The 12,895-nt window shown below is 45.5% G+C and overlaps 1 protein-coding gene across 1 annotated transcript in view; it reads right to left on the bottom strand.

The window, feature by feature from the left end:
- NOP2 (NOP2 nucleolar protein) overlaps positions 1–11,958 on the bottom strand; it is a 95,711-nt gene extending 83,753 nt beyond the window's left edge. The window contains exon 1 of the mRNA XM_078651556.1: positions 11,843–11,958. The gene's annotated coding sequence lies outside the window, so the exon portion shown is untranslated. The remainder of the gene's footprint in view (positions 1–11,842) is intronic.
- Positions 11,959–12,895: the final 937 nt, after the last annotated feature.

The following is a 12,895-nucleotide window of genomic DNA, read 5'->3' on the forward strand; positions in this document are numbered from 1 at the left end:
CAGTATCTTTTGCATTTAATACACTTTTCTAACAGATAAAAACTTAGCAATTGTAGACAATTGGCTGAAGGAAGTAGAAAACAGATTTTGAAGTATGTCCTCTAAGGGAAATAAATAGTATATTTACTGTGGGGAAATAAATGAGTTATCTCGAACAAACATAGCAGATCATCATTGGGAGAAGCCTATTTTGTGCACGCAGTATACATTTTTCATACTTCAGTGAATTATCTCCCTATATACACACTAACATTACTACCCAAGGAAAATGAAGGATTACGAATATCTACAGGGTTATAGGATTTCATAGACAATAATTTTAAGTGGTATATTTATTTTCTTTATTTATTTATTCAAAGTTTTATATAGCGCGAACAGGATCCTTACAGATATCAGAGCGCTTCACAAAGACAGGGAAGGGGCAGTAGGAGTCAACAGAGATAATGGGAGACAGTATAATAGTCAATAACATGGTAATAACATGGATAATAAAAACATACATAAAACCAATCCATATACAATCAGGTAAGGGAGTAATATAGGAACAGCACAGGTCATTGATCACACTACAGAGGTGTACAGGTGGATCAGTAAACCAACGTGTATCATATCTTGGTCGGTAGTAAGAGAGTAGCGTAGTAGTGCCCCCAACAAGTAGAATATAGTGCCAGGGGATAGGGTGAGCAGTGATACAAAGCAATGCAGAGTCTCTGTACCAACATCTATAACGATCAGGAGATCTTGGCCAGAAGGATGGTTTTCACCTCTTTCTTGAAGAGTGCAGTGGAGGAGATCAGCCTGGTTTCAGGAGGGAGCGCATTCCAGATCCGGGGAGCCATCCCTGAGAAGGAGCGCTTGTAAGTTTTCACTTTCCGGAATCTACGAGGTTTCAGGAGAAGATTTTTTGTGCTCCTATTGGATCTCGGACCTCCTGATATAGACAGCTTTTGAGCTTTTGTGGTGCACGGCCGCGTGTGTCATAACTGCAATTTTTAGCTGTATTCTGGCTTCAAAAGGCAGCCATTTTAGAGACTTTAGGTCTGGGGATATGTGCGAATGCTTTCTAGAGCCAGTAATGAGTCTCGCGGCAGCGTTCAGGGAGGCTCTTAAGGGTGCTGTTGTTGATAGCGGGAGACCGCTGAGGGCCACAATTCCATAGTCTATTCGAGGGATGACTAAAGCTTGTACAGCAGTTTGGAAGTCTTTGGCCGGGAGGAAGGGTTTAATTTTCCTCAGTGTGTTAATTTGGAAATTAGCTGCTTTTGTGGCTTTGCTGACGTGCTGCTGCATGTTGAGCTTGGCGTCGAGTGTGATGCCTAGGGATTTCGCCGAGTCCACGATGGTAGGTTGGACAATGAGTGCTGTTAGGTTGTTGAGCCAGGTTTGGGTGGTGGAGATTTTCGCCGGGGGTGAGATGAGTAGGAACTCAGTTTTCAGAGCATTTAGTTTGAGGTGATTATCGGCCAGCCAAGTTTGGGTGTTAATAAGCGTGGAATTCAGATGTATGATATCTTCCGGGGAGAGTAACTTTAGATAGAGTTGTGTGTCATCGGCGTACATATGGAATTGTACATTGGATGCTTGAAGCAAGGTGGCGAGCGGTTCCATAACGAGGTTGAACAGTGTAGGGGAGAGGGTGGATCCTTGTGGAACACCTAGATCTACAGGCACAGGTGTAGATAGCACATTGTCGATCTTGAACCTCTGAGACCGGTTGTGAAGGAATGACGAAAACCACTTGAGAACAGTTCCCGATAACCCCATTCTAGTACTTAGCAGCTCCAGCAAATTCTCATGTTTGACCGTGTCAAATGCAGACGAGAGGTCAAGAAGGATGAGGAGGCAGGTCTCATTGCGATCCAGAATTTGGAGGGCGTCATCAATTATGTGTGTCATAGCTGTTTCAGTGCTATGTTTCGCTCTGAAGCCTGATTGATGAGGGTTGAGGAGGTCAAATTGATCAATGTGTTTTGTCAGTTGGAGTTGGACACATTTCTCCAGCAGTTTGGCCAGTGTGGGGATATTGGTGATGGGCCGATAGTTGTTTAGGTCAGACGGATCAGCTGTAGGTTTCTTGAGTATAGGCGTGACTTGCCCCACCTTAAGGGAGTCTGGAATGTGGCCTTGTTGTAAAGAGCTGTTGATGATCTTGGTCCAGAGAGGGAGGAGCAGGGGGATAAAGTCTTTTACTTATATTAAACAGCAAGGCATTCAACTATGCTTCTCCTGCTTGCTGCAAGTAATCAACAACTTGACTGCTACTGTCTAGCACTATATATCACTTGTGCATATTTGGGAGTTTTTTTAGTGGGGAGCAGCTACAGCTGGGCTGTTGTGCGCTTGACATAGCAAATACTACACAGAGCATCAATGCAACTGTATACAGTGGCCAGGAAAGCAGAACATCAAAAGGTAAGGAGCTCAATACAACCAACAATATACCTTTTACTCACATTTTCCCGTGATTTGCATTGGAAGGATGATGAGCTTAGGAAATACCTCGGGAGAATGAGGAGGGTGAATGCTGTGCAAGAAACCATGTAAAGGATTTTTTTTGTGTGGGGGGGCTTTGCCATCTAGGTGTCCTTGAGCAAAAAATAAAAGGGCCACTCTTCAAGGCACATGCACATACCACTGAAGAGGCACATTGATATTAACCCTTGAATAACACTATGTGAATGCATCCAGAGTCCTTAGACATGGCTGACCATTCCCTCTTTACTACACACAAAATATAAGAGACACAGGCATTGGAATCACTGATCCCTCCAAGGCCACTACTCTGACAATTCTCCATGTCCCAGAAAACGGCTATGATCATGCAACAGTTCCTAAGATGTTGATGCCTGTTACACTGATCCGTTGTCATGTTGGACAGATGTGTGGAATTGATGCTTGCATCACATAATTACAGCAGTGAGTTACAAGTAACTCAGCCCCTCTCACAAGGGAAGCCAGGCAAGCAGATACCCCATTAACACGGTGCTGAGGCTCAGACCTCTCATTGTGTATGATGCTGCCCTCACAGAACTAAACTAGAGGAAAGTGTAAATAAAGTCACGCTCACAAAGGACAGAAGACACGACAAGCAGAGCGCAAACCTCCCAATATATCTGGATCACAGGGAGCAACTACAGATGGAAAAAGTCGCTCCTACACAGGAGATAGGCATTTGAGGCAAGTGCAGAGCAGCAGTGCACGCCGACCAAACTGCACGTCACCGGAGAGCCCTAGTGCCTGCGGCGCATTGCGCCACGCAGCTGCAAGGCCCAGCCCCTTCCAAGCTCAAATGCCTGAACCTAAATTTAAAAAATAGTGCACATAAACACAAATGCAGACAGGAGAAAGCCTATAAGTATTACAGGCATGCTCTGTGGGCGGTAGCAACATGAGAAGGAGGGACATATGTGAACAAATTACCACTTAGAAGCAAGGCTTCACAAAGGACACTCAAAGTTACCAATCAAAAGAGCTGGGAGGACTGTAAGCCCACAGAGTGGATACAGCATGGCCCTTGGTGTGATGCCCAGACTTTACGGGTTTGACCAAACCCCCTCCGTCCCAAGCCTACCCAGTAAATCCCTTAAAGATCTGAACAAAGGGATCGAAATTACCTTGGGGGAACTTCAAGAGTACAATTAGTACTAGAAGGTAAGTCAACCAAGGATCTAAGAAAGCGATTTTGAGAGGTAGACAATTAGTATTGCCCGTGCCCCTGAGTTATGCTCCATAAAGGACCCCCCCTAGAACCTTGGTATTATAGATTTCCAAAGCTGGTGCTAGCTGCCTGGACAGGGTTTACCTCTGAATTTTAGTAATGTGAGCAGTCTGTTGAATTAATTGTAGTTGCACTTTCTCAATGTAGGCGGTCCAGTGTGTTTTTATTGAGGTTAAGCGAATACCTAAGTAATCGAATGTATCAACTAGCTCATCGCAAAACTTGATAAAATTGTTCAAGAGTTGTTGTAGACCCTGCAGGGATTTAGAAATTAGGAGGGTGTCATTGGCGAAAAGAAGAAGAGCAGGAACTCTTCTTGCTCCGATTTTTGGAGCATCACACCCATCTCTGTCTAAAAAGTCAACTACACCATTAATAAAAAGAGTAAAAAGTGTGGGGGGGGGCTAACACACATCCCTGTCTCACTCAACGCAGTACTGGGAAGATTTCTGTGACTTTATTGCCCTCCCCCCACCGCACCTGTGCTGTGTTTGATTAATGTAATCTGATTAAAACATCTAAAAGGTTTCTCGGTAGGCTCAACTATTTTAAAACTCTCCATAGGCAGGCTTGCTGGACTAGATCAAAGGCAGACCGTAGATCAAAAAAGGCCACGTACTAGAAGGTGGTTATCCGGGGTGAAGGGGAGGCAGCAGTTGCGAGTCATAGGAAGGAAAAGCGCAAACAATTGGAGGATTTAGAAATGGAGGTGACCGCACTGGAGGCTGAATTGGTGGCCTCCAATACCCCTGTGACTGCACATAAACTATCCATAAAACAAAAAGAGTATAGGGATGTTGCAGAAGAATCAGCATCGAGCCACCCAGCATCGTATTCATGCCATAGGGTATAAGGCTATTAAGTTACTGGCGTGGTTAGACAAAATAGAACTGGCTAACAGGTGGGGGGTCCAGATAGGCGAAGTGTGACAGGATAGAGCCGAGATCGCAGGTGCCTTCGCCAGTCATTTTCAACAAATCTATACATCCAGGCACTCCTCCACTAAAGTCGAATCAGCAGATTTGTTGGCAACCTTGCCGTTACCTGTTCTAGATGCCCAAGATGTTGAGAGCCTGGAGGCAGCGTTTACAGTTGAAGAGGTTGCCGAAAGCTATCGGCTCTATGCAGATCGGCAAGGCCATGGGTCCGAGTGGGCTTATTGAGTTATCTAAATCTACCGCTAATACTATTGCCCCATTCTTAGTAAGAATGTATGATGAGAGTGGGATTAAAGGTGTTTAGCCTGAATCGTAACGGCTAGCCAGTATTGTGGTAATCCACAAACAGGGGAAACCCCCTGAGGAATGCAGCTCTTATCGACCCATCTCTTTATTAGCCCCCGAAGTTAAAATCCTAGCTAAATTGCTGGCACATCTTTCCCCATGGCTCCTCAAATTATTACACCCGCTCATTCTGGCTTTATGCCCACCAGGAATACAGCATTGAATCTCAGACGGTTATATAGCGTGTTGAGCAGGGCCACCACGATACAAGAAGATTCCATCATAATGTCCCTCAACTCTAAAATGGCCTTTGACATGATAGAATGGTTGTTTATTTTCGCTGTATTGGAGCGATATGGATTCAGAGGGCGATTTTTATCTTGGGTGCGCCTTCTTTACTCCGCCCCTTTGGCTAGAGTTTCCGCAAATGGTGCGTGTTCTGCCTCCTTTGTCTTGGAGAGGGGTACGAGACAGGGTTCTCTGCTCTCGCCCCTACTCTTCGCCCTAGCCCTGGAGCCCCTTGCGATTTGGATACGAGGAGACCCACTTATTAGAGGCCTGAATTGGTCACTTGAATGGTTCGATAAGATTTCTCTTTATGCCAACGATATTCTGTTGTACCTGGCCAGACCTCCCTTTTCATTGAGACTCGTCCTACATATCTTTGCACAATTCCAAAAATACTCCGGGTACAATATTAATTGGGACAAGCCCTTGATATATGTGTAGAGTGGTGTTCCACCGGTGCTACCGGTGGGATGTAAGGCCCACATAGTGACTGATGGCTTCCAATATTTAGGAATTTACATCACACCGGACTTCTCTGTCTTTTACAAGCGTAATCTATTGCCCCCCTTGCTTTACCTCAAGGCAGACATAAGCCATTGGAAAACAATACCGCTCACATTGTTAAGTAGAGCGTCCCTCCACAAGATGATGGCTCTCCCGCTTTTTTGTATGTCCTACAGAAAGTACCATATTCAGTCCCACCGCGATATTGCCAATTGATTGACTCGGATGTGGGGGCCTTGCTCTGGGATAAGGCGGTCCCCCGCCCATACAAAATTGACAAAGAGCTGGTGCGATGGTGGTATCGCCATACCCGATATTAGGTCGTATTATTGGGCATCGCAGCTAGTGGTCTTAAAAAGGTGGGTCCACCGACCCATGTCGACCCTGCGTATAGAATGGATCAGCATAATATGTTACCTGGCACATATCTTACGGCACTTTATGGGGGTACGAGACATGACCCAGGTTCACTCCTACCTCAACCACGGTAGACTTTTGGCACAAGGCAACGCGGGCTCTGGGGTGGAAAGACAAAATAACACAAGTTACTCCTTTGCTGGAGTCCGGCCACTTGGGTATGTTATCCAGACAGCCAGGATTTGATAAATGGGACTTGATTGGTCTCTCGACAGTCCGCGATATGTGGGCAAGGAATAGGGCGATTCCCTTTACAAAGAGACTACCAATTACACGAGCGAGAAACTTTCCGTTACCTTCATGCCAGAAATGCGTTGTGTAAAGCCATACCCAAGGACTCGGAGGTTCCGGTTTTCTCGCCTCTGGAGGACAGACTGTTGGACGATTATCTGCCGGAGAAAGCTATCTAACTGACTTACCGGAAGATTCTCAATCATACTTCGGATGCCATGGGGAAATTGCATGCAAAGTGGGCTGAAGATATTGGGGATTTGGACGATGATGATTGGAAAGAGGCACTGGCATCCCCCTGAGAGGTGGATTCGATCTCGATTCAGACTTATACGGTTAAAAATATTGCATCGGACATACTATACCAGCTCGGTACTGGTTAAGATGGGCGTGATGGGATCCCCTGCCTGCCCCCGTGGGTGTGGGCGGGATGGTACCTATATACATCGATGGTGGTACTGCCCAGCCATTCAAAAATATAGGGAAAAAGTGGTCGCGTGTATGTCTCGTATCTGTAACTCTACTATAGACGGCTCCCCCCGGCAGGGTCTCCTTAATATTTTGGACGCAAGTGATCTTTCACGTGCCGAGAAGATGTGGGTTACACTGGGCTGCATGGCGGCAAAGCGTAACATAGCTAGAACATAGAGGGGTGGGGTACAATTGTGTTATAAGGATTGGTAGTCTGATATGGATTGGCGCATGCAGGCTGAGAGGGTGGTTTATGAAAGTAGGGATTGGCGACAAAAATGGACCAAAATATGGGGCCTATGGAACGAAGACAGAGGTTTGTTGTGCGCTCCTGTTGTCCTCACTCCCTCCCTAGGGGTGGAAGATGAAGATCTTTAAATACTCTAAATGTGGAATAATGACGTGGTTTTTTTTGTAATATTTACCAACACCTTCTTATATATTTGTACTGTGTACTGAGCTCTTTGGAATGTTTGATTACCGTAATGTATTGTTTATTTGTTTGTTTTTTTCGGTTTATCTTTATTAAAAAGATTTCCCACCAAAAAAATCAAATGCCAAGTAAAGCTACCTCCCTTGACTGCCACTTCCTTTCAATAGATGCAAAGGAGGCGAAAGACCTGGTCCAGAGTACTAATTTTTGCGCGAAAGTTAGCTCGAAAATCACTCAGAATTAGAAACTCTAGGATGCAATCATGCATCCTTCCTAAAATTTGCTTCCAAAAAAGTTTCTGGAGAGACTCAATAAGGCTTATAGGCCTATAACTAGCCGGCTTTGCTCTGTCCCCCTTTTCATAGATGGGGACTATTTCTGCTATTTTCCAAGAATTGGGAATAGGAGTACCAGACAAGATTGAGTTGGTAAGCAGATTTATATAAGGAGATGGTATCACATTGTTCTGTAAATCTGATAGACCACAACGGACACGTTTCATAAAATGGGCAATAACGCGTTCCAGCCTGCAAACATAACTGATATTATCTGCAGGAAATTCCGTGATAAGAATACCACAGTATTCAGAAGACATTCACAAACAGGTCTGGCTTTGGCTGCCGGCCTTTTGGTTTTTCAACACATATTTTGTATGCTTTTTGTAAAACTATTTTTGGGAGAAATGCTGGGCCCTCACCAATATGAAAAAAACTCACTAGTTAAAAGCAAAAAGATGTTTGCTCTCAAAAACCACACATTGTCAAAATAGTCCACAGCACAGAAGAGTACTTCTCTATGGGCAGTTGTGCTCCCAGTAAAAGGGTATTATGGCATCACTCACAGTGACATTAGCCAATTGCTGAAGAAGATTGACCCAGTGCTCCATGCTGTAGAGGATGGAAGAAATGTTAATGACACAATAACAGACGAATAGATGAAGAGAGCTGGCCTATAAGTATATTTTACATAATATTTTTTGTAAAATCAAGGAGGTGATGGCTACGCTACACCTAACAAAACCCTTTAGGCGGGAGTAGGAAGCATGCTCAGCCCTGCTAAGTACCACGCATCAAGCGTTAGTGTAAATAATTTTAATGTGGTGGTCCGCATCACCGCATTAAAATGCATTAAGTGCCTTGAACACCTGCGCACTCTAAGGGAAAAGCAGGGAGGGACCAAGACCGTTGGATCTGCATTTACAGCAGAACAGCATTGAGTGCTGTGCAGCCGGTGGTGCAAGACTTGTATTGGCCGCTCATATTAGTGTGCTAATAAATATTGACTGACATGTTGATTAAAAAGAACGTTTATAATATAATTTTAGCAGCCTTCAACTCAGAACTGCTCACGTCCTTGGGCTCATGCCGCAGGGACTGGGCTCAGCGGACTGTATTCATTAGCAGCTGAAACCCTGCCACAACTGCCTGTCTGTCACTGGGCCTTTAGTAGGTAGTTCTTTCTGTGCTAGTTAGTAGACTATGTGATTTATCCGGGGGTGTTATTCCAGCAACTGGTGCCACCTCCAGTGTCACTGACTGTAACCTTTCCTTTTGGCGGCTTCGGGCAGGATTCTGAATGCCGCCAGAGTCGGAGAATTATGAGCGCCGGCATGATGATCACAACAAACTTTAATACTGTATGCACAGTGTTTTTCTATTGTCGGTGTCTGGCATCAGAATGGAGCCGCTAGCAACTCTCAGGTCGGATTGCAAGCATTTAAAAAAATATACAAGCTATTAACGTTCGTTCATGTTCACGTAAAGCCATATGTACTCACTTTTAACGTAACTTTTCTGGTTTTGTTTATTTTAAGCATCAGTCAGGGATCATTACAGACAGCACTAAAGCACATTTAAAGTGCTTTCATCATTATACCTGCTGTATATATTATGTACTAATGAGCGGGAAAATACTAGTTTTTTGTGATTTGTGTTCTAATTTTATACCGGGTGGTACAGTAAAATATCGGTCATACAAGTAGAAAACTAGCCAGGTGGCAACTCTACTTCAAGGCCAGGCACCATCAGACATCCGCAGCTGTCTTAGTTTGTTGCCGGCAATTATCAACAGGCTCCCATCCTGACCCGAAGAGTCTCTCAACATGGCAACAGTCACACCTCTGTGGGCGGCAGTTCGACAGTGAGTAGTGACAGTTGAGCAGCCTAAGTCCCCTGCTCGTCCCACATCTTCCACAGAGCCGCCTCGGCCAGCACACCCGAACTAAGTCGGACGATCAACTGCTCCTTCGAGACCACCACCTTCCCTGACTGAAAACACGCCGAAGTCAAGCCCCTCCGCAGACCCCAAAAACTTCAGGCCCATCTCCCCGCTTCCATTCGTAGCCAAAGTCATTGAAAAGGCCGTCAACACTCAGCTAACAAACTTCATCGAAACCAAAAACGTCCTGGACTTCTTCAAATCCAGTTTCCACAGCAACTACTGCACTGAGACTGTCCTACCCGCAGCCACCGCCATCCGCTCCCTCCTCAACCAGGGCGAAATGGCAGCCCTCATCCTCCTGGACCTCTTGGCTGCCTTCGACACCGTCTCACACCGCATCCTAGCCACCAGACTCCACAATGCCGGCATCCGCAGTAAGGCCCTCAACTGGATATGTTCATTTCTCACCAGCAGAACTCAGCCAGTCAGACTCCCGCCCTCCCCCTCACGACAGACAGAGACGAACTGTGGAGTGCCCCAGGGCTCCTTCCTCAGCCTTACCATCTTCAGCATATACATGGCCCCCCTTGCAACCATTGTCAGAAATCACAGGCTCAACATCGTCTCCTATGCAGACACCCAGCTTATCCTCTCCCTCACCAACCAACCCAACACTACTTCCAAGAAGGGATGAAAGCTGTCGCCACCTGGATGAAGAACAGCTGCCTGACACTCAACTGCGAGAAAACAGAAGTCCTCATCCTGGGCTGCAGGTGGCCCTCCACCCGCGGAAATCCCCCCACCCCGACGGACCACGCACAAATCCTGGGAATCATACTAGACTTATCACTCACAATGAACTGCCAGACAAACCTCGTATCATCGACCTGCTTCAACACCCTCCACATGCTTCGAAGGACGAACAGCTGGATCCCATCAGAATCCAGAAAATGGCCTCATCAGTAGTAGACAGGACTATGGCAACGCTCTCTACGCCGGAATCAAGAAACTCCTTCACAAACTCCAGACCATCCAGAACGCCACAGTCAGACTGATCATTGACATCCCCCGCTGCAGCCACATCACCCAACACCTCCATGATCTCCACTGGCTCCCCATTGAAAGAAGAACCACCTTCATACTCCTCACCCACACATACAAGGCCCTTCAAAACACCGGGCCAACATACCTGAACAACAGACTCTCCTTCCACGCACCCAAAAGACACCTCCAATCAGCCAACCTCTCTCTGGCCACCGTCCCACGCATCTACAAGACCAAAATGGGAGGAAAATACTTCTACCTCGCAGCCAAGGCCTGTAATGACCTCCTCCTCCACCTAGCCTCCACATTGCCCCAGTTCAGGAAGGACTTCAAGACCTGGCTTTTCGGATGACCCCAGTACTCAACAGAGCCGCCTTGACACCCTCGCGGGTGAGTAGTTGCACTTCACCAATCCCTGATTGATTGACTGGGTGACAGGGAAGAAGCACAGTAACCGCACAGGGCATCTCAGCCCAAAAGTGGATGAAATATGTTGTGTTACATGCACTTCTCCTCCATCATTCCAGGCCCTGGCAGTCTCTGCCCATCTCATCTGCCTAAGAGCTGTATACTTCCATCATATATACTACCCTTGCTCTCTGGTCTGGTCCTGTCCCGTCTCCACCCTATGCTTTCTACCCCTTTCCTTCATGCACACCCTGCTCTTGTCCAATATATTGTTTTGCCTTTATGGGCTCTGTCCATAGATCTTTGCCCACTTCGATCTGTGCCATCTCTTCTCTCTCTATTCTTGTGCCACACAAAGTGTCAAACATAGTGTAGGAAATGTCACACATAAGCACTTCGGTCACGTCACTTTGAAAACTCCTCCCCACTCCCTGTTTTTTTCATCTAATTTAAAGCCCTACCCTCCTCCAAAGTTACTTCTCTCTTGGTTCCATTTACGCCTCTTCTTGGAGATGTTAAAAGTTGTTTAATAACGACAGGATATAGAGCCATGTTTATTTTGTTCATCCTTCTATAAAACGTGTGCCACTCCGTTCTTGGTTATAAACAGTCATTAAATATGTAAAGCTGGCGCAACATACCACACTTGTGTGATTCTTTTCTACGTAAAGTGCTCCAGCGCTTTCCTGTACTTAAAGCGCTATATAAAACAGAATAATAAAATAGTACACCCAATTCGAAGGTGGGGAGAAGAGCAGTCGGCAGTAACATGTAATCTCCTCTTATAGCTGCATAGGTACTGCAGTCCGTGTTGGGGAGGGGATCCATGGATGCCCACACAGGAGATGGATGCAAGGGATGCCCACTGGCTCAACGCTTGCGTGAACTCTGTTGGCAAAGGCTCCACCATACGCACAAACAGAGGTGCATATCTTACACCCTCACCTCTGAATGTCAGATGTCTCGGGCCCCCCGGAGCTCTTAGGTCAGTTCTTCAGTCCTCCCTCCGGTTCAGCTCTCCAGCAGCAACACGTGTGACTCTCCTGACATCACTCTCGTGCGCCGGCACCTCGTCATCGACACAGAAAACGGGTTTGAAAGCGACGCCTTCGAAGGCTGCTAAGGAGCCGCCATCTTGGAATGCACCATCAATAGTGCACTGGCTCCGTCGACGTTATATTATTATTAAATATCGTATCATTGTTCTCAGCTCCACCCACTGTTCAACGTATCAGTTAATGCAAAAATAATCAAGAATTATCACATTTTGAACAGTTGGAATGTGGTCTTATTAAATTTGATACTTAACTATTTATTTGCTACTTCCTTGAATGCCTGCTGCTAAAATGTATTTTAAAAGTTTTCTGTTCTTACTATACTACTGTTGCAGCATTGGTTGTCGAAATCAGCATGATGAAAAGTTCGAACATGCTGAGGCACTCTAACCCCGGAACTAGACGTTGTTTGGCTACTATTTCCCTTGTGTCTCTAATTGTGACACGGAAAAGGACTAAACAACAGATACTGTTCTGACTTGTATGTTTATCAGACTTTATGGACTACTTGAGGCGTTCAATTAACCAACCTTCCATAGGCAGAGTTAGACTATCACACACACCTGCTCAGCGCCAGGATACCTTTGCGGGGTCGTGCGTATTACAAATACACATTTGTTTATTTATTTATTTATATGAGGCATTTTTATATAGCACGGGCTTTACCTGAAGGTGCCAGAGCGCTGTACAATAGAACCAGTTAGGTTACATGAGAGATATGTTACATAATAGAACGTTAAACAAGCATTGGAAATGCAATAGGTCTCGCACCATTAGAGTTAGTGCTTTTAGAATTGTTTATGGTTTTTTTTTGTAAATGTTTAGCATTTTTGTTTCCTGTAGCCAATGTTAAAGAATTACAAATAAAAAAAGCCATAAACATTTCTTAAAGCTGTAACTGAAATGGTCTGAGACCTATTACACTCTGTGAGGGTGAGGGGTT

Source organism: Lissotriton helveticus, chromosome 7, assembly GCF_964261635.1.
Source record: "Lissotriton helveticus chromosome 7, aLisHel1.1, whole genome shotgun sequence".
Classification (NCBI taxonomy): domain Eukaryota; kingdom Metazoa; phylum Chordata; class Amphibia; order Caudata; family Salamandridae; genus Lissotriton; species Lissotriton helveticus.